This window comes from Onychostoma macrolepis, chromosome 15, assembly GCF_012432095.1.
Source record: "Onychostoma macrolepis isolate SWU-2019 chromosome 15, ASM1243209v1, whole genome shotgun sequence".
NCBI lineage: Eukaryota > Metazoa > Chordata > Actinopteri > Cypriniformes > Cyprinidae > Onychostoma > Onychostoma macrolepis.
In genome coordinates, this window is record NC_081169.1 from 29,392,045 (window position 1) to 29,414,379 (window position 22,335).

The 22,335-nt window shown below is 37.0% G+C and overlaps 1 long non-coding RNA gene across 1 annotated transcript; it reads right to left on the minus strand.

Moving 5' to 3' along the window:
- Positions 1–8,182: 8,182 nt before the first annotated feature.
- Positions 8,183–16,988, minus strand: LOC131520945 (uncharacterized). Its single transcript, XR_009266161.1, has 3 exons — positions 16,421–16,988; positions 13,517–13,683; positions 8,183–8,442 (listed from the first exon to the last, which is right to left on the minus strand). It is a non-coding gene; the product is annotated as an uncharacterized LOC131520945 (long non-coding RNA).
- Positions 16,989–22,335: the final 5,347 nt, after the last annotated feature.

The window sequence follows — 22,335 nt, forward strand, 5'->3', positions numbered from 1 at the left end:
CACCAGGGCTAGGGTCTCCTTCTCAGTAGTACTATACTTCTGAGTATTGGTGAACTTCTTTGAAAAGTAGCACACAGGATGTTCTACGCTATTGGCATCTTCCTGCAGAAACACCGCTCCGGCACCTGAGGAACTGGCATCTAACGGCAGTTTGAACGGGAGAGTGAAACAAGGAGCAGAAAGTACAGGAGTACTTAAGAGATCTTTGGCAGCAAAGGCAGAGTCACACTCAGGGGACCATACAAACTTTCGGGCAGTACTGAGCAAGTCAGTCAAAGGGGCGACTACTGTAGCAAAATTCCTACAGAAACTCCTATAATACCCTACCATTCCAAGCAAACGTCTTATTACGGGGTATGGGAAGCTTCAAGATAGCTTCTACCTTTGCCTCCAAAGGCTTTACTTGACCCCGACCTACCTTTTTACCTAAATAGGTAATGACTGCTTTGGCAAATTCACACTTTTTCAGGTTAAGGGTTAGCGTTGGCCAGCTGCGTAAAAACTTGATCAAGGCTACTTGGATGTTCTTCCCAAGTGTGGGAGTAAACATCCAAGTAGGCTTCACAGTTAGGGATTCCTAAGAGCACTCGTTGCAGCAACCTTTGAAATGTCGCAGGAGCATTGCGCATCCCGAAGGCCATAACAGAGTATTGCAGCAGATTACCAGGGGTCACAAAAGGCAGATAGCGCAGACGCACGGGCAGTCAATGGCACTTGCCAATATCCTTTCAGAAGGTCAAGTTGTGTGATAAAATGGGCACAACCAATTTGGTCCACATGGTCCTCCATTCTGGGCAGAGGAAAGGAGTCTGGCTTTGTCACGCCATTTACTTTGCGGTAGTCAGTGCAAAAACAGAAGGTTGAGTCTTGTTTGAGCACCAATAAACAAGGGGAGCTCCAAGGGCTCTGACTTGGTGTGGCAAGACCATGCTTTAGAAGATATTCATCTTCCCTCCTCATTATCTCTCGTTTTTGAGGATTAACACGGTATGGGTGTTGCTTTATGGGGGAACAGTTACCTACGTCCAAGTCACGAGTGACCATAGCGGTTCCGCCAGGAACATCAGAAAAGAGGATGGGGTACTTATTAAACAGCTGAATAATCGATTCCTTCTGATCCTGAGGTATGCAAGGTAGTCGTCAAGTTGACTGAACACTGTTGAATTTTGAAAATGTTCAGTCGTCAATTCACGCATGTCTGGGTCATCTAAAGAGGAGCAAAGAGCAGCAAGCAACACTACAGCAGGCTTAACTGCTTCAACATCCTTGCTTGAAGTAACTTCTCTCTCACTTTTGCCAACATAAGACTTTAACATATTAATGTGACATACTCTGCTTTTTCCTTCTGCGATCTGGAGCACAAATGACATAATCGGTCTCATTCAACTTTCGACACTGTAAGGGCCAGCAAATCTAGTGCGCAGTGTTGAGGTCGGAACGGGGAGTCAAACAAGTACTTGATCACCAGGCTGGAAGTTGTGTTTAATAGACCTTCTATCAAACCTCAACTTCATTTTAGACTGAGTATGCACAAGATTAGCAATGTAACAGGCACTATGCAGTCATTCACGGAAGTTACTGACATAGTCTAACAGGTTGGTGGTAAGTGGGGTTCTTGACATCAGCTGTTCTTTAAGGAGTTTTAGGGGTCCGCGAACTGTGACACAAAACACGTTCAGACAGAACCGAACCTTAATGATTGCATAGTTTCGCGGACAGCAAAGGAAGTCCTTCCACCGAGTCTTTTCCCGTACTCACGCAGTATGTACGGAGCATGAACTTGAGAGTCTGATGGAATCGTTCTAACGCCCCTTGCAACTCTGGGTGATGGGCGCTAGACATCTGATGAGAAACTCCCAACTTTCAAAACCTGAGCAAACAGCTTTGAGGTGAAGTTGGAGCCTTGGTCAGTTTGGATGACCTTCGGTAGTCCAAACGTTGAGCAGAACTTGATGACCTCTTCGACTACAATGTTAGCTCTCAGGGAACGCAGTGGAACAGCTTCTGGGAACCATGTAGCAGCACACATTAAGTGTTAGAATATACCGAGGACCAGATTTTGACTTGGGCAAGGGTCCAACACAATGTACCAGCTTCAGGACGGTAAGCAGAAGGTAAGACACGTCACCATTCACTTGTGGTTTCCATCGTCGCACGAGTACACCATCATCCCAATAATATGTAACTGGACCACCTGGAGCTTTATCCAAACTGACAGCAGCATCTAGACAGAACAACAGATATGGATCAGTTTTCGGAGCAGCAGCAAGGTCCTACTTTTCAACTTTTAAGGAAGTTGCAGCTGAATCAGAGTTCATCTTTCCACAAGAGGAGATCTCCGGTTTAATGAGCAGTGTGCACTCTGAAATGTCAGACAGTTCATAAATGAGTCAGTGAGGTTCACAACATCATCCCACTTCCAGGACTGTGCTCGAGTAACAGCACAGGCGGGAAAAACAGTAGGGAAATGAGCAGCAACAACTGGCTGTCCTGTCACCGCAGGCTTATCCACCACAATAGGACAAGGGAACACTTCACCTCCAGCCAGGTCACTTCCTAGGATGACGCTTACGCCCTCCATTGGCAGTTCAGTTCTTACTCCATGCCGAACCTGCGACCAAATCGGATTTCAAGACGACCATATGCAAAGGTACTTTAACAGCCTAGTTCAAACCCTCAAACTAGTACATCTGCACCAGAGTACGTTTCAGAAGAGAAAGGTAAGGCTTCAGCTAAAATAATGGTCTGCGCAGCCCCTGTATCTCGCAGGCTGGTTACTGGTCGGCCAGGTGAGTCAGCTGAAAGAGACACAGAGCCAGTTAAAAGGAAGGGTTGGGAACCAGAACTCTGGAGCTGTGAGAATGAGTTGTCCGAGACAGAACCAGCTTGAGCAAAAGCTACACTCTTAGCTTTTTCAGCAGCAGACTTCTGTTTCCACGCTTTGCAGTTGGATATCAGGTCACCTGGGTCTAAGCAGTAAAAATAGACATGCTTGCGGCTTGAGCGATCCAGCACAGGCTTCTCAGAGGAACGAGCAGGTGACATTACCCTCTCTGTCTGTTCATTTACAAAGTTCCAGTGTTTAAACTGGCATGTAGAAGAGAATACTGACCTGTGTGAGAGTGCGAACTCATCCACGAACACTGCGGCTTCAGAGAGTGAATTGATCTTTTGCTCATTAAGGTGAAACACAATGTTCTCTGGAATACAGTTTTTGAACTCTTCAAGCAAAATAAGTTCCTGCAGTTGATCAAGACTGGTAACTTTACTAGCTAAACACCATTTCTCAAACAGGGTTCGCTTTTCTCGTGTGAACTCAAAAGGTGTGTTTGGCTGTTTTCGATGTACCTCGAAGGCTCTGGCGAAATGCTTCAGGCACTAGTTCATATGCATGTAGTACAGCTGCTTTTACAACATAATCCAAAGATAAGGAAGGTCTAGAGTGTGGAGCTGGCACAGGCTTACGGTGTAAAATCTTCGCCTCAATTGCTAAACTTTTCAGCTTAATATCTCACTGAGTCTGAGCTTCAACAGCACAGAGCTAGATAACTTGAGTGTCATGCTCCTGTTGTTTAATGGATAGCTCAAGTTCTTTTAGCCTGATTGCTAACACAGGACCCATGCTCGGTTCAGTATCAAGGGGAACAGCTGCAGCACTAGTTTCAGCCATTTCAGATACTTCATTCTCCTCCTCCTCTACACCTTCAGTCCGCGAATCAGTTGGTAGAATACCAGCATTAATTTTATGTACTCTTAAAACCGCTTTTGTCACATCCCTAGACACAGAGATATTAAAGAACTCCGCAATTAACAGCAAGTCCTTCTTATGGTAGCGATTGAAAACTTCTGAGGTAGCGAGGGTAAACTCAATCAAATCAAATTCCAATCCACATAGTATAACCTCTCCGCACCTACAAAAAAAACAAACACACACACACACACACACACACACACACACACACACACACACACACACACACACACACACACACACAACAACAACTTAGTTAAGCAACACAAGAAATAGCAAAACACAAATTAGCTTGAAATGCTCAAAGTTTTTCTTTGCACAAGATTTCAAAACACAAATTTTAGTATTACATAGAATAAAAACAAAGTTCTCAGCTTCATTTTGCACCAAATAGAATATTTCACTGTGTTACAGTGTTGAATAAACAACGGACAAGCCCCGATTTTCACGGTTCGTCACAGATGTAAGGGTCTAGGGTAAGGGAGTAACAGAAAAGAAAACAAAACTGGTTGGGGTGAGCGAGTACCAGTCTTCTGCCAAGCACAACAGACAAAGTATTATTTACAGAATTTCCAAATCACAAAGTAAAATAGTAAGCAAAATGGACTTCAGGAGGGAGAAAGGCTAAAACAACAAACAAAAAGGACCCTCTGACTAGTTAGGGAGTAAAACTGTATAAACTGACAAAACTAAATAAGATTAACAGAAATGTACATTAACTCCCTAACTAAGCAAAAACAAGAGAAAAATATTCACAGAAATAAAATGGCACCCACCTCCCTACAGCTTCCAACACAGAGAGACACCACAACAACAACAACCACCACCACCACAGTGCCTCTGCACAGTAACGAGCGGCAGGTGCGAGCCATCACCTTCCTCTCCTCCACACCTGGCTGAGCAGCAGTGACACACGGAAAGACACAGAAAGAGAGAAAGATAGCACAGCAGTACATAGCATCCAACAGTAGGCTACTATATAAATAAACACGGAACGTAACAACTCTGTTTCTAAAGTGCAAAATAATAGTTGTCTAAATTAAAGATTATTGGAGTATGTTTTACAAGAAAATGTTTCAGTTTTTCTACTTGAAAATTTAATGTTAATGTTACTTGCCATTACACTCAGTTTCTAAGTGAAAATTGCTTCTGCACCATTTTTTGGACTTTTAACATGCAAAGCAAGTTTATGTTTAAATAACATGTAAATGAGAGGATGTTCATTGTCTCTAAATGCTAAAAACATTTCCACATTGTGCATGCAGGCCGTTCTCGCATGATTTCTGCATCAAGCGTTAAAGCGGCGTGCTCACGTTCTGCTCCACTGGTCAAAAGCAATTAAAAGAAACACGGCTTTAATTATTATACCTGCCTGGATGAGACATGCATGAGAGGCTGGAAATGCAGCGGAAAGAAGCAGAAAACGCCTGCTAAAGTTTGCAGTTGAGCTGCAATATGGGATTTACTGCAGTCGGAGAGCTTAAGAACTTCAATCATGAATTTGTTTGTCCGGCTTTAGTTTATCTGTGAATGCTTGTGTGCATGTTTTTCATTCAGAATGCTTTTATGAAATTGTGTTGGTGTGTGCTTGCGAGGCTTTACAAGTAGTATTTCGATAGAAAAGCTGCTAGAAAACTCATGAACAATAAACCAAATCAAACCAGACGGAGAAATATCACTGCGTTAAAAACACAAACAATTGCCTTTCTAGGAGGCTGTTTGCATTACAAAAGCCAATCGCCTCATTTCCCCTCACTTCGTAATTTCCCTTTAGATTTTTACTTATTATTCTCCGTCTAAAGGCTGCAATATATATAAAATTAGATTTCCTAGATATTGCCTTTCACTTTGAATGTGAAATGGCCTCATTGAGGCTGAAACGGCGGGTCGCTGTCACACTGAGGTGAATATTAGCGTGATGTTTCTATTAGTCAGACTCGTAAACACAACCATTTGCTCATTTAGTCTGAAGGGACTGAAAAACATCTGCTGACCACGCAGAACTCCAGCCGCAGGGGTCGGATCGTTATCATCAGCGCATCTCATTATCATCTTAATTAGTGCTCAATTCAATTAGCAGAGGTCCGAATGTGTGTCCGTATAGACTCGCTGTCCGCAGGGGTTTATGGGATTGTCTGTGGTGTCGACACTATGGACGTTCATGGAGGATCAGGATTTTACAGCATTTGTTCTACTTTAAAAGACAGAAATACAGTGTGTGAAATGTGCATGAAATCAAAATGTACTTAATAAACGTTTCTACTCTTATTGTAAATGATTCATCAATGCATGCCCCTCCTCCAAAAAATAAATAAATAAATAAATATATATATATATATATATATATATATATATATATATTCTAAGCTTTCATTCAGTGATTATTGTTCCCAAATAAATAAATATTTGTACTTAGATCCAGCGAATGTTATTCTAAATAAATAAATAAAATAATAATATAATATTAATAATACACACACAAACACATACATACTGCACAGAGACTGGTATTAAACGCCCACTTTTCATGATCCCCATGGATAAAATAAATAAATAAATAAATAAATAAATAAACTTTTGTTATACTATTCCCCTAAAATTAAAATAAATATATGTATAAATAAATTAAATAAATAAATATATCCATCCATAAAATGCATGTTATTTCCACATACAAATACATACACACAAGTATATAAACATAAAAAAAGGCTGTTCTTAGCTATATAAAACACCCATTTTTCATGATGTCCATTGATTAAATAAAAAATAAAAGTTTTTGTTCTTATTGTGAATGGTTTATCAGTGAATGTTATATAATGATAAAAAATAAATTAATGTAATTTAAGAATTACCTCCTGTGCATGTTATTCCTAAAAAAATAAATAAAATGAAATAAAATAAATAAAATCTCAATTTACATCCAGTGCATGTTATTCAAATAAATAAATAAATAAATGCATACAATAAATATGCCAAATAAAACCAAAATCCCATCCTATTTTCCTTCTCTCTGAATATCTGAATGTTTCCCTCAGAAATAGATTATGGCAGTATAATGGCTTTCTTACCTCGTTTCATGTTGACTTTCTGTGTCTGCTTCTCTCTCTGGTTTTCTTCTGTCGCGTGCGGCCTCATTGATTCTTCTCCAGGTCTGCAGGGATTGTGTTTGGGCCCTTGGCAGAAACGTCACATGTGTGTCTGAATCCGTCCTGAAGGAGAAACCCATGCCAGTTCAGCACAGGGATCTGCCATACTCTAATCTACAGCCAATATCCAGTATAATGGGATAATTGCTTTATGCAAACTTAAAAAGGGAGCCAACAACAGAGCCTGAAGGAAACTTTAATCTCAAACTTGATTTAATTTTTAAGGTCTTCTGGGAAAGCTTTTAATGCTCAATGCACCAGAATCAGAGAAGACGTCTTATTTAATCTGACAAATGAAAAAGGTGTTTCTTCAATTATGGACCCCGTGGAAACTCTCTTAAAACACACTTTTCACATTGTCATTAAAATACTTATAATATTCAACATCAACAAATGTAATTTCCACCACATCTCGAATTATTTTACATTCTGACATTTAGTTTTATATGTTTGGAAACAAACATAAATAAATAAATGAATAAATGAAAAAAAAAAAATTAAAAATTAAATTTAAATTTAAAGAACAAACAAATGAATAAATAAATATTTCTCTTTTGTCTTTAATTTTTTTTTAACACACTGACAACTTGACAAGAAAATGACACACTTAAAACAGCAAAATAAACTGGAATAAGTGATATTTACATTGATCTTTCTTTGCTTCTTCACACATCACGTCTCACTTTCATCTAAAGCTCTTCAATGACTCCTTAGAAAAAACAAAAACACAAATTTAATAGAGGTAAAATTGTTGGTTGTGATCAAAATGCTCATATAATAACATTGATACAGTCGTAATTTTATGCTGGATTTATGGGATAAAATATGGGCTAAAGAAAAATAATAAAATCTAAACCTAATAAAAACAAATAAAACAAATCATTTGAAATTTTGGTAAACAAACACAAACTTAATAGCAGCAAAATTGTTGGTTATAGTGAAAATGGGATGCAATTTGTGTAAAAATATTATTTATTTCAAACAATAGCACTGATGTGGTTATATTTTTATGGTGGATTTTATATTTTACAACTGAAAGTCAAGACAAAGGCACAATAATAAATTCTAATAAAATCTAACAAAAACAATAAAAAGCATTATTAAACCTTGTTAAACAAAGGTTTGATACTTGAGGAAATCTTGTTGTGGAAAAATGAATATCTGTGTAAAATTGATATTTTCAATTATTTAATGATTGTTTAGAAATGATTTTCACACAATAAATATTGAAATATTAATATTTTTTATGGTGGATATTCATATTATAAGATTCAAAGTCTGTAATAGCTTATCAGTGGTGACTATCTCAAGTTGATGTCCATATGGCAGAAATTTACAGTAAAAATCAAGCAGTTAGTTAATGTCATGTAATCAAACAGACGGTGAACACTTTTAACAGCAATGATTATATGTTGACATCAAACTTATAGCAAAATTTGGTAGTTTTGTATGCTGTCTGAGGGTTGGCATCATCTCTTCCCAGGTGTTCGGTCATCTCAGGTCTTTGAAAGGGCTGGATCCAGACTGAAGCTTGTGTAATTCCTGGTTGTAGAAACAGAGAAGGTGATGGAGAGAAATTAGCAAAAAATGATGTGTTCAACCCAAGCAAAAGAATGAAAATGTGCATTTGATCAGACATAACTGAAGTACAAGGTTATGAGATACATTATGTGTATAAACATGTGTATTTGACAGTTTAAGCGCAATAAGACATGAAAGAGCACTTAGTTTAGTACTCACATGCCGTGTGACAGACGCTTTCTGTGCGCTCAGAAATGGCTTTAAGACGCATGATTTCAGCGCTACAGACATGATAATCAAAACCAAACAGATGTTTTTGGCAGAGTATCTGAGGGAGGAGCTATAAAGGCACATTCCAATTCTGGAGCAGGGGGCGGGGAGCAGCAGCTCATTTGCATTTAAAGAGACAGGCACAAAAACAGCATGTTTCTGCTTCAACTCAAAATAAGCATATTCAAAACGATATAATAAATGATCTGTGGGATATTTTGAGCTGAAACTTCAAAGACACATTCTGGGGACACCTGAGAATTATTGTGAAAAGGGGCATAATAGGTCTCCTTTAAATAAAAATGAATCCCCAGGACTTAAAAGTTAAAGAAAATAAGACTGAAGCGGAGAGACATGCAGTATTTTCAATATTTTGATTCTTAATGCCTTAAAGTCACATCTAATTTTCGCAAATTCGAGTTTGCCAGAGGTTTTTGGTTGAGATGTGAGCGATCAACGCCAATGCACACAACAACAGTACATGTCTGTCCCTTTACAGCATCGCATTGTATTAAACACGGCGTCTTCCCTGGCTCATGCGAAGGCATTGCGTTTGTCTGCGGGCAGATCTCTGGTCTGTCCGCGATGAGTCAGATTGAGAAACATGGCAATCTGCCTTCCTGCCACCCCGCCGTCATTAATACCCTCTGTGCCGCTGATGAATTATTCATTACACCTGTTTATTATGCATCAAATGGCAGAGCCAACTAATCAGGCCGTGCGAGTTATCCTAATCAAAGGGTAATTGACAGGACAGGAACGGCGTGACAAGCGCAGAAGGTGAGCGAGAGAGCGATGGAGAGGCAGAGTTTCGCTGCAGGTTAAATGCAAAATTCGCCGGCGGTCAATAGCAATCTGAGAGAAAGCTCACGGGACGCAAGCGGCTGCGGAGGCCTCAACAATGATGCTGGGAAACTCGTTAGTGTGAGTGACGGCGTTCATACTAATGGTTGAGTCAAGTCCAGCTTCCTACTTTAAAAAGTGCAACAAAACATCACATAAAAGACTGAATGCAAAGAAGAAATGAACATCTTTTAGCAGAAAAATAGCAGCATTTACCAAACACAACACCATTTGACAGCGATATTTGCTTATTTCAAAAACGGACAAATAAATAAACAAACTACAGTGGAAAGACCCTTACGAAAAACTAAATAAATAAATAAATCTTTACAGTGGAAATGCCTCTTACAATAAATAAATAAAACTACTTAAATATAAGTAATGAAATAAATGAAAGTATTTAAATACAATTATTTAAATAAATGGAATAAGAAATTTAATAAATAAAATATAAAATGAATAAAAATTATTTAAACAAAAGTTTACAATTAAAAACTTGAATAAATAAATAATAAATAAAACAAAAATAGAACAATTAAACCATAAAATAATTAAATGTAATAATTAAAATACGAAAAAATATATACTCACCACAAGTATTTAAAAAAAAAAAATATATATATATATATATATATATATATATTCTTTTTAATCAATAAAGTTTGTGAACTAAACAAATGATTATTATAAAAACCCAGTGGAATGACCCTTACAATAAATAAATAAAAATGTTTAAATGTGAATAATTTAATAAATAAAAGTATTTACATAGGCCTATACTTATTTTAATAAGAAATAAATAAAATTTAAAAATAAATAATTATTTACCTAAAAGTATACTATTAAATAAAATTATTTGACTGACTGAATATATAAATAAATAAAATGTCATAATTAAAAACAATACATGAATGAAATAATTTATGTGTCATGTAAATACATGTTCTTGAAATGAATAAAAAATACATTGAAAATACCACTTATGATAAATAAATAAAATTTAAACAAAACAATTAAATTAATAGAATTATTAAAATACAATTATTTAAATAAAACAAAGTATTTACATATAATTATTTAAATAAATTATTGTTTTAATAAATAAATAAATAAAATTACAGTGAAAATATCCATTACAATACATAAAATAATAATAATAATAATAATAATAATAATAAAATTCACATAAAAATATTATATATAAGTTTTTGAACTAAATATATGATAAAATACAGTGGAAATACTTCTTACAATAAATAAATAAATAAAAATGTTTAAATAAAATAAATCAATTGAATTCTTTAAATAAAAATTATTAAATCAAATTTACAAACAAACAAATACATACATACTGTGGTTCTTTGATATATACCACAGTATTTACATTGTTCTCCAAGGGATGTCAAAATAAAATGGTTTTGTCATGGTACCATATCAGAAAGACACATTATCATATTAAATTGAATGCAACAATTTGAGAGTGGTTTACACAGACAAATTGTTCTGAACAGACAGACGGAGCTAACAGGGGAAAAGGGATATGGAAAGTATCACAAACTGAATTTGAACTTTCCACATTTGCATTTCCCACATGAGTGCCAAACAAAGACACAGCGCCAATCTGAGATAGCAAATACAATTAAACAGAATGAAAACAAGATGTACAAATGTCTCTGGAGTTAACGTATCACCGGGCTATCCGCCTCAAAGCTCATACGGTTTCTATCAGTAACAGGACTGAATTTCAATTTCATTCTGTCAACTCAGGAAACAAATTAGCGTCAAATGATTAGCACGAGCCCTAACCGCCAGACCACAACCTCAACGAATTAATATAACTAACAAATATAATCACGCACTCTTACACTGACCCTTGAATTTGGTTTGTAGGATTTATCCGAACAGCCGTAGGTTACGTTTGACTTCATTACACTGTGACCAAAGACAGCTAATGTGAAATGAAAATATGATTCTCGCTTTGTAGTTTTCAACTCTTGTACGGTTTCTATCACGGCCCAATTTCTTCAGTCGTTTCAGGAAGCAAATTATCCTTAAGTGATTAGAAGCCGCTACAAGATTTATGCAAATGTGCAAACCTAACATCTATTACTGGAGACAGAATTTAACGGGACAGTTTACACAAAAATTTAAATTCACTGTTAATTTACTCACCCTCAGGTCATCCAAGATGTAGCTGTCTTTTTTCTTCAGTAGAACGGTAAAAATGATTTTTAGCTGAAATTGTAGTCATTGGTGATTCATACAATGCAAGTCAATGGCTACCGACACTTTGAAAGTCAAAAAAGCAAATATAGGCAACGCGAAATTGATTCTCGTGGCTCCTGACGAAATGCTGAGGTCTTATGAAGCGAAACGATCAGTCTGTGCAAGAATTATTTACAATATTATTACCTGTAATCCAGTGCCTCAGGCAAACGAACTGAAGTGATGTCTGGTTCATGAACGAATCATTCTTTCGAACTGATTCTTTTGGATGAACTAGTACACCAAATCGGACTGAAGCATCTGAAACGGTTTGCGGCTCGAGCAGCACAGATCTACAAGTCAAAACTCACTTTCAGACGCTTGACAGTCACTCCAAAATACCAATGTATCTGATCCTATGATGAATGAACTGATTCAGCGATTCAGTTACTCCAACAGTCACTGAGCTAAGGAAACAGATCAACTCAAACTGAAGACCGAAGGGCCGCTAATATGAGCATGTGTGAACCGAACACTTGAATCATGGGGTGAAATGAAAGTTATGGTTTCTCATTTTATGGTTTCTCATCTTCATCAAGATGAGCTGATGAAGACTAGTTCATTCACTTTACATGCTTTAGACATGCAAAACATCAACGTTTCACATCATTATTAGGTGCTTTAATGATATAACTGCATATATGTGATGCCATTGCGTGATTACGTAAATGAACTAGTGAAGTGAATCATTCATGGAATCAAACTGTCCAAAAGAATCAGATTGTGAAAAAGAATCATATTTCCCTGTTGCCTGAGGCTCTTTATTACAGGTAATGATGTTGTAAATAATGTTCAGTTTCTTGCACAGTCTAACCGTTTCGCTTCATAAGACCTCAATATATCGTCAGGAGTCACAGGGATTCATTTTGTTTTGCTTGTACATGCTTTTTTGACTCTCAAAGTGCTGGTAGCCATTGACTTGCATTTTATGAATCACCAATGAGCACAGTTTCATCTAAAAATCTTCTTTATTGTTCTACTGAACACTCTCAGAAATAAAGGTACAAAAGCTGTCACTGGGGCAGTACCTTTTCAAAAGGTACATGTTTGTACATAAATGGTCCATTTTGGTACCTTAAAGGTACATATTAGTACTTAAAGTGTACATATTTGAACCTAATAGGTACAAAAGTGTACCTTTTGAAAAGGTACCGCCCCAGTGACAGCTTTTATACCTTTATTTCTGAGAGTGAAGCAAAAAGAGTCCTATATATCTTGGATGGCCTGAGGGTGAGTCAATTAACTGCAAATTTTCATTTTTGGGTGAACTATCCCTTTAACGCAGCCAGAATCTAAAGGTTTGTGTGTTTCTTTTTAGCTTTTAGCCTCTACAAATTGTGTTTCACAATGCATCTAACACTAAATCTGACAAATGAAGTCATCAACTGTGGATAAACGCGCAAGTTTGTTCGTTTGTTTTGACCTTTATCGACTAATGAATCATTCAAGCACAATTTAAGGAAGTCCATCTGAACTAGTCTTGATCTTTCCTTCACAGAATCCACAATGCATCCGAATCCAGATTGACTTCCGTCTACGAGAGCTGTTTCTGTATTCCAATAGTTCCTCGACTCGATCTGCCGAGAGTAAATTGCTTTTTCCCCTCTCATACGGCGTAGTCGCAAACACTTAGAGGAGCTAGCGAAATGTTTTTATTGGATATGGCAGCAAACAGTCAGACGTGTGAAGCGCGTGTGAATACCTAATGTGCTCTTACCAGGAGGAAATGGACTGCGATTATGATCTTCTCTGTTCTTACAGGTGGAAGGAAGTGATCTCATGTCCATCACCGCTGATGCAAATCACTCTCTCTCAGGAGCATGCTGGGAAATCAGTCGGCCATGTGTGAGCGCTGAATTAATATGCTGATCCAGGCTGGTTTTGCTGCTGAGACAAAGCTAGTCATGTGACAACAAATGTAGCATGCTGTTATTATACATATTATTAAAAAGTCACCAGTATTGCATATGTACCACACAGTATGTAGCATGCTAGTTTTCCATTCTGAACATCTTAATGTACAAAGACACCAGTAGAGAAACATTCTCAGTGCTGTTAAAGGAATAATTCTCCCAGCATTGCATCAGTGTCTCAGCAATGGATGCTCTGCAGTGAATGGGTGCCGTCAGAATGAGAGTCCAAACAGCTGATAAAAACATCACAATAATCCACAGCACTCCAGTCCATCAGTTAACATCTGGAGAACACAAAAGCTGAAACAAGTCCAGCATTAAGACGTTAAAGAGTAATAGTCCATAATCCATAATAACGCTTCCTCCAGTGAAAAAGTGGTCTGGTCTGAATCAGGAGAGAAATCTGCACAGATCAAGCAGCGTTTACAAGCCAAAACAGTCCAAAACAGCTCTGAACGAATATGTGGCTGGATTTTGAGTAAATTGTATTCAATCCACAAAAGTTACAAAGCACAAAGTCTCTGTTGACTGGACTTCATCTCTTCAAAAGAAAACACTTTCCTTGTTTGTAGTCTTTGTTTTGAAGCCTAAATACAATCGGCAGAAGTAAATATCTAAACATAGGCTAGAAATAATAATTGCACTGCCAACGTTGCCACAATTAAGCTTTGAAACTCCTTCAGTCTTTATTTAAAAGCATTTTCACTGAAGGTTTGAGTCAGAATAGTTTGCAAGAGTGTGACTACAAACAGTTTTCATGGTTGGTTTGACAACGTTTAATGTCCAAAAACCTCTGTAGTACACTTGTTTGCCTTTTCAAGACAAGCAAAGCTTTAAAAAAATATCACAAGAAGGTATTACTGATGCATTTGAATAAAATGTAAAAATATCTTGAGCTTCTGTTCAACTCAGGCCTTATTTAACCAGAATCCCAATGAAAAACCCATTAACTGTGGGGACGATGGAACAGAAAGTGCTAAAATTAACTCGTTTCTCATTTTCAGAGGATGGAAATAGGGGCTGCAACAATGTACAGTATGAGAATCATGTATTTTTGGAACTTTAAATCATGTGAAATGTAATCTAGCAGACCCCAAAAATAAAATTATGAACCTGAAAGTGAGTACTTTAAGACTGAATGTTCTGTGCACTGGATAACGTAGCACAGAAAGCTAATTTTATGTCGCTTACTAAATCTAAACTGTCAGGCACACTATATCCAGCAAAAATTTAATTTATATTCATATGCAGCATTAATAAATCAGTTCACCTGCTTGAGTCACACATTTGACTGCTAATAATGAACTTTTCTGTCACTTCTGTATAAATCCAAGTGACTCATTTTTCACAGGAAAGCTGATCGTGCTGCTATACTGCTAATGTTTTTACTCCCAAACAGTGAATATTATCTCTGCAGGTGTTCTGATTACATAACCCACACAAAAGAGCTTCAGATCTTTCACATACACGCTGAAGACGTAAGTCATTTTCAGCACAATTTCACTGTTCTTTTCTCCGGCTGACTCAGCCGTTCTGCGCTAATGTCCGCGGAGAGGTGCGTGACTTCCCGAGTGATTCCTCTGGCACACGCTGACCTCCATTGAATAGTGTCATTACATATCAAATTACTCAATTAGCACGATTAACTTAATGGCCAGAAATGAGTGAGGAACCCTTACAGGAGATCCCAGTGGAAAACAATTAGCTGCTAACAGATGGAGACGAAAATCAGCCCTCAAGTGGCAGAATATTGCATGTAATACTACATAAAGTGAAGCTGTGTTTAAAATACTGTATGATATTAGCATTCTGCTTGCTGTGCGGCATACAGAAGGCTACCTACTAATTTTTAACAAGCACAAACAGTATGTAGCAAACAATACTAAATATTTCAAACTGCAGCATTTAAGTTTGTGTGAAGGAAATACATAAAAAAAACAATTTGATTCTGGTTTGTTTGTCACACTGGAAACACAAACAATTACAATATGTGTAAAACAAACAACAAAAAGTAATAAAAATGACTAAAAAACAGATCAAAATTCAAATGAAAAAAAAAAATTCTAAATACATAATAAAATTACTTTATTTCAGTTAAATTTAAAATGTATTTTTATGAATTTTGTTTCAGTATCTATAATAACTCTTTCTGTTTATCTTACTACTAACTTTTGAATGGTATAATATAATATAATATAATATATTACTGTATTTTTTTTATCAAATAAATGCAGCTTTGAGGAACATAGCAGACTTCTTAGAAAAACATTAAACAATTCCATATTCCACAATAATTATTCCAAACTTTTGAATGGTAGTTTAGCTCAAAGTAGACAAAGCTAATTTTATTAGCATTTAATTCAGTAGATTATTCAAAAATAACCATTACTAATTGATTATTTAGTATAAAAACAATTTTCTGTATAGTTTGCAGCACTGAAAAAGAATGATATACTCTGAACAACAAAAAGGTGCAAAAGCTGTCACCGAGGCAGTACCCTTTCAAAAGGTACTAATATGTACCTTTAAGGTACTAAAATGCACCCTTTTGTTTTTTGATTTTTTTTTGTTTTTCTGAGAGAGTATCGTAAAATACTGCAATGCAAAACTTTGGTCGTGTTGTTCATCTCTACAGCCCCGATTTCCCAGCTGTCAAGCATGAACGCTGCTGTAAGACTGCAAATGCTTTTCATGTCATTTTCATGTACCTTTATTAAGAGCCGCGGGAATGTCAGCAGTAATTAAGCAGCGTGAGATGTCTGACCAGCTGTTGCCCTCGCATGTTGCCAAGTGGGTGGTTTCACACGGCGGGAAATTTGTGCATTTTAATTGTTTGGCATTGGTTGCCCCAAACTCTGGTCCATTCTGGAATAAAAAACAATATTATGCTGTTTACAATTACAGACCTGTAATGAACAGAGAAAACTGTTTACCAGCCGGTGAAACGAGATGCAATCCCTCGTTACACCAGCGTGACATTCGGGACCTGCTGGATGCAAAAAAAATAAATGAAGAAGTGATTACACCATTGTGTTATTTGCATATGTTTTTCAAGGCAATTAGTCATTAAAATGCCACAGATTGAATTTGTAGAGCAAACACTAGAAACGATGCAATCGGATCTCCAGAGACGTGCAGTGAATTTACATGAGCATCGCAAACCCTGATGGCTTCATAAGGTAAATCAGTGGTTGTAATTAGTTTTTAAGTGGCTGGTGTCAGATGGGCTCCGGGATTTGTGGCCTGCGTCTTCACATCGATCGTGTCGGTGCGTGGCATACGGTGTGAGGAAGTCGCTCTCAGCGTGAGAGCGTGTCAGGTGGCTGTTGCTGCATCTATAATGCATGACTGTGGCACTTCTGCTGCTGCCATGACGACTGGGAGGGGCGGAGCTCTGCTGCCTCAGTGGAATGAGGGCTTTGATCAGAATCTCATGAATTATGCATGAGTTCCTCCTCTTCTCATGCAGCTAATGGCTGGGCTGTTAATGCAGTCGCATATGCGTGTGAAACCAAAACTTACGCTTCCTGAGTCATATCTAACTAACATCACTCATCTGATCATTTACATAAATTCATTAAACAAAATGAGAAATCAAAATGAGCTTTATTTACTGTCTTGCTGTGATTATTAATGAAATGTCAACCAGCTACATTTTTTCCCCACTACAACAGTGGTAATTTGGTATCACTGAGATACAATTATAGTTTTTATCAATGTTTTTTTATTTTTGCATTCTTCTATTTAATTTTAATTTTAGTTAAAGTTTTAGTATTTTTGTTGTGTGTTTTTGTTTTTTGTACATAGTGTATGTCTATATAGTTTTTATAAATTATTTATTTTACTTTTAGTCCATTTATCAAGTAAAACTAAATGAAAATCAGAATTGTTGCCTTGAAAAATAGCTGAAATAAAATAATTTAATTTCAGCTATTTGCCAAGCCAAACTTTTTCATCATTCTAAAACAGCTGAAATAAAATATAAAACATTATTTTTTAAATTATATTTAGTTTCAGCTATTTTACAAAGCAACATTTCTCATTTTTATTTAGTTAAATTTAAATAAAACATACATAAATGTATTAAAAATGAACTAAAAATTAAATATTGAAATAAAAAATATAACTATTAATGGCATAACATTTAATAAAAACTACATAGATGTTAAAAAAGAGTTGAGAAATGTACTTGAGAAATTTTGTCTTGGCAAGTAGCTGAAATAAAACATACAATTGTAAAAATATTTTATTTCAGTTATTTGCCAATAATAATAATTCAAATTTTCATTTAGTTTAACTAGCAAAATGAACTAAAACTGAATAAAAATGTATTAAAAAAAAATATATATAGACATTTACATTTTTTTTAACTACTAGAAATGACAAAACCACAGCAAAATTACTAAAACTTTAACTAAAATTAAAATATAAACATTCTAAAATAAAAAACATTTTAAAAATATTTCAATTTATTTCAGTTAAATTTAAAATGTATTTTTATAGTTTTAGTTACCTATAATAATCCTGCTCTCCAGACCTCTCTGCAATGATGCCAATGCGTTTCTGCACAGTTTTGTGATTCAGTCAAATCCCTGAAAGCAGCCCGTGACCACAGTAAGAGGTCCTGCAATTAAAAGACATGTTAATTTTCAAACACCTGTTCACCAAAAACACCTGTTAGATCGTCAGCTCAGAGCGAGACACGGCCTCAATCCCATAATCCTCTGCTCCATTCTCTCTCTGACAGCTATCAGACCTTTGCAGCCACACTTAGACGAGCTGTATCAGTGGCATTAGACAGATTACTCTCTTATCTAAATTGGAATGACACCGAACAATAATGAAGCTCTCTGAACGTCTCAAAGGAGCGTTTGCATTTCAAATATATGGCTAAAGAGTGCACAATACTCTCATTGTGTGAGTGAAACGACTCAACTAAACTAACACTAAACGATGAACTTGTAATTTGTACTTTGAAGCATTAACGAGATATAAAAATAACAGACTGAGAGAGGGAGAGAGAGAGAGAGAGAGGGAGAGAAATTGATTTCGAAGAAAAAAATCCCACATTAATCCTGTGGAAGCCTCGACCGTGAAATAGTTTTCACAGAATCTCTGACTGACAGAATATGTTCAGAATGACATACTATTTCTGAAAGGAGCTGGTTTTAATTTTAAGCATGCATGGAATTCCCAGACCTCCCACTACATTTGCCAAAATACAAAATACACACGAGTCGAGCACAGAGTGTGAAATACAGGGATGAGCAGCATTCAGGACAGAAGTGAACAAACCTATTCGATTCCAGTTCAATTCCTGAACTTCAAATGAGCTTTCAAACTGGATTAATTTGAATTTGAATTAAATAATTATTGAGAGAAATTCAAAGAACTGCTGCATTTTTAGATTATTTTCACTCATTTTTCCAACATGTTACAATTTAACAGCATTTCCAAAATAAACAAATTGTTTAATTACAATGTTTGAAGTACCACCTTTATAAATTAACATTTAATGCGTTTGTACTCTAATGTTCTAAAAAAAAAAAAAAAAAAAAAAGAATTGAGGTCAGTATGAATTAAAAAATTTTTGAAGAAATTTTTATTCAGCAAGGACACATTAAATTGATTAAAAGTGGCAGTAAAGACATTTATAATGTTACTAAAGATTTCTGTTTCAAATAAATTTTTCAATTCAATTCAACAAAGAATCCTGAAAAATAAAATGTATCACAATTTCCACAAAAATATATGTTTTCAACATTGATAATAATCAGAAATGTTTGTTGAGCAGCAAATCAGCATATTAGAATGATTTCTGAAGATCATGTGACACTGAAGACTGGAGTAATAATGCTGAAAATACAGCTGCACATCACAGAAATAAATTACATTTGAAAATATATTCACATAGAAAACAGTTCTTTTAAATTATAATATTATTTCACAATTTTACTGTATTCTTATCTAATTAATTCAGCCTAGGTGAGACATAAAATAACCTTTTAAACATTAAATCTTTCAGATTAATTAATAAATTAACTTTGTTTTTATGTTGAAAGTACACTTTTTATGTCATCATATGTTATGTTGACAGATTTGTCTAATTAGAGAGATAAAATGTGTTCTATCAGGTATAATAAACAGTCAAAATGAATGATATTCATAACTATTTATTGTTTGTCATGTTGAAATTCCTATTGTGTAATTGTGTGGAATTTCTTTCAAGAGCAATTCAGTACATTCCTCTTCTTGTCATTCAAATTCAAATTCCGACTCCACATCCTGCGAGGATTCGAATTCAGTTCAATTCGATTCAAATTCTAAATTACCAACTGAAAATGAGTCACAACCTTGTGCAATACTGAATCACACAATGCAAAAAAACCATAAGCAATATCAACACAATTTTAACATCTAGTTCCTGACACATTATGCTAAATTTGCCTAAAAAATCCAAAACAACTGTATTTGTTTTTGAGATGATAATGATGCCGGAGGTTCTAGGTGACCTGCCCCAGGAGGTAGCTCTCACTATCGCTTCAGCACGAGCACCGTCCACAAGACGGGCCTATGCGCTGAAGTGGAACCTGTTCCTCTCACCATGAGAACCTCCTGAGATCAGAGCCGTGCTTACCTTTTTGCAACAAGGGTTGGACCGTAGGCTGTCCCCCTCCAACCTTAAGGTTTACGTTGCTGCTATTTCCACCCACCATGACCCCGTAGAGGGGAGGTCTGTGGGGAAGCACGATCTGGTCGTCAGGTTTCTTAGGGGGGCCAGGAGGTTAAATCCTCTTAGGCCTCCCTCCCTACCCTCTTGGGATTTGGCATTGGTGCTAAGAGCCCTACAAGCTGCCCCCTTTGAGCCGTTGCAGTCAGTCGAGTTGAAGTTTCTCTCTATGAAAACCCTACTCCTGACTGCGTTGGCCTCGATCAAGAGGGTGGGGGACCTGCAGGCATTTTCGGTCGAAGAGTCGTGCCTTGAGTTTGGGCCGGCTGACTCCAGTGCTACACTGAGACCCCGGCCCGGCTATGTGCCCAAGGTTCCTACCACTCCCTTCAGGGACCTTGGTAGTGAACCTGCAAGCGCTGCCCCTGGAGGAGGCAGACCCAGACCTAGCTTTGCTCTGTCCTGTACGCGCACTGCAACAGTACGTGGATAGAACTCACAGCTTCAGGACTTCAGAACAGCTCTTTGTCTGTTACGGAGGACAGCAGAAGGGGAAGGCTGTCTCCAAGCAGAGGATGGCCCACTGGATAGTGGATGCCATCACCTTGGCCTACAAAGCCACTTACACTTAACCCCCTCGGGGAGGAGGTGACTCCGCAGTGTGCCTCAAGTGGAAGGGCACACTTCCCAGTGTTATCCAAGTCCTACTGTTTGGGTTGCTCAAGGAACAACAGTAGTTGACCTTCTCTGTGTAGAGACCGGTCCTATCGTCTGCCTTATAAGAAGGATCAGGAGGCCTACACAGGGCACTGGAAGGGGCAGCTCCTGTGGCGTTTTAGTAGGGATCCCAATTTCGTCGGTCATCCGACGTGATTTGGAATGACCGACTAAAAGGGAACGTCTCGGTTACGTATGTAACCCTCGTTCCCTTATACTCACGCTGTGATCAATGTCTATTGGCTTGTTTAGTTACACTCAAAGTGGATTGGTCTCTCTGGCGAGATCCCAATTTCATCGGTCATCCGACGTGACATCTCTGTTCCCTCCTTCAGGGAACGAGGGTTACATACATAACCGAGACGTTTCCAATCAGATTCCATGTTTTTCAGTGAAAAACAAAACGTCAAAACCTGACTAATGCACATCTAGCCGGCTAATTAGATTTGCATTGAACCAAAAGGGTTAAATCTGATGTCCTGCCTCGGTTATTAAAACCAGTCCTCTGTAGTTCGCACAAAAAACACTGAACTGTTTTGACAGATGAAAATATGATGGCTAAAATCATTAGCTGGAGGAATGACGGATGTGTCAGGAAAGTGAAGTCAGAGGAGCATTTGGCACCCCAGCGATGAGATTAGATAGATTAAACAAGCGAGAGGAGTCACATCTTATTCCTCTGTCAGGAATCAAGCCATAGATTCTCGCTCTCTCGCTCTGACAAATTGAATTGAACAGATTTGACATTTTGTCCCAGAAACCAAATCTCAAAACTCTGAAAAGGCGTCCCGACTTGCCTTTGGCTCAACATGCATGTTGACGTTGACTGAGTGATTGATGACAGATGGAAACAGTCAGGGATCGGGTCATGATGCTAATAATACAAGACAGAGGAGAAAAATTATTTTTGCATGATCAATAACATCATCTGCTGTTTTGCTGCCGGCAAAAGATTTGAGTGCAAAGAAAAGAGAACGCTCCTCTTTTTTTCCTAACTTGATCTAAAGTTTCCATAAAGGCTTTATAATGCAAGCTTTAACGTGTTATACAGCATCCAAAATTCATGCTAAGCAAGCGCCGGATGATGTTTCGTCAGATTACAAGAGATGAAATGTAACACAGACCTCATAAATTCTGCTATTCTGATGTATTTATTCTCTTTGCTTCTCATCTCTAAGAACACACTTGTATCTGAAGCAACTTACAGAGTGAAATTTCCAGAGACATCCGATTCTT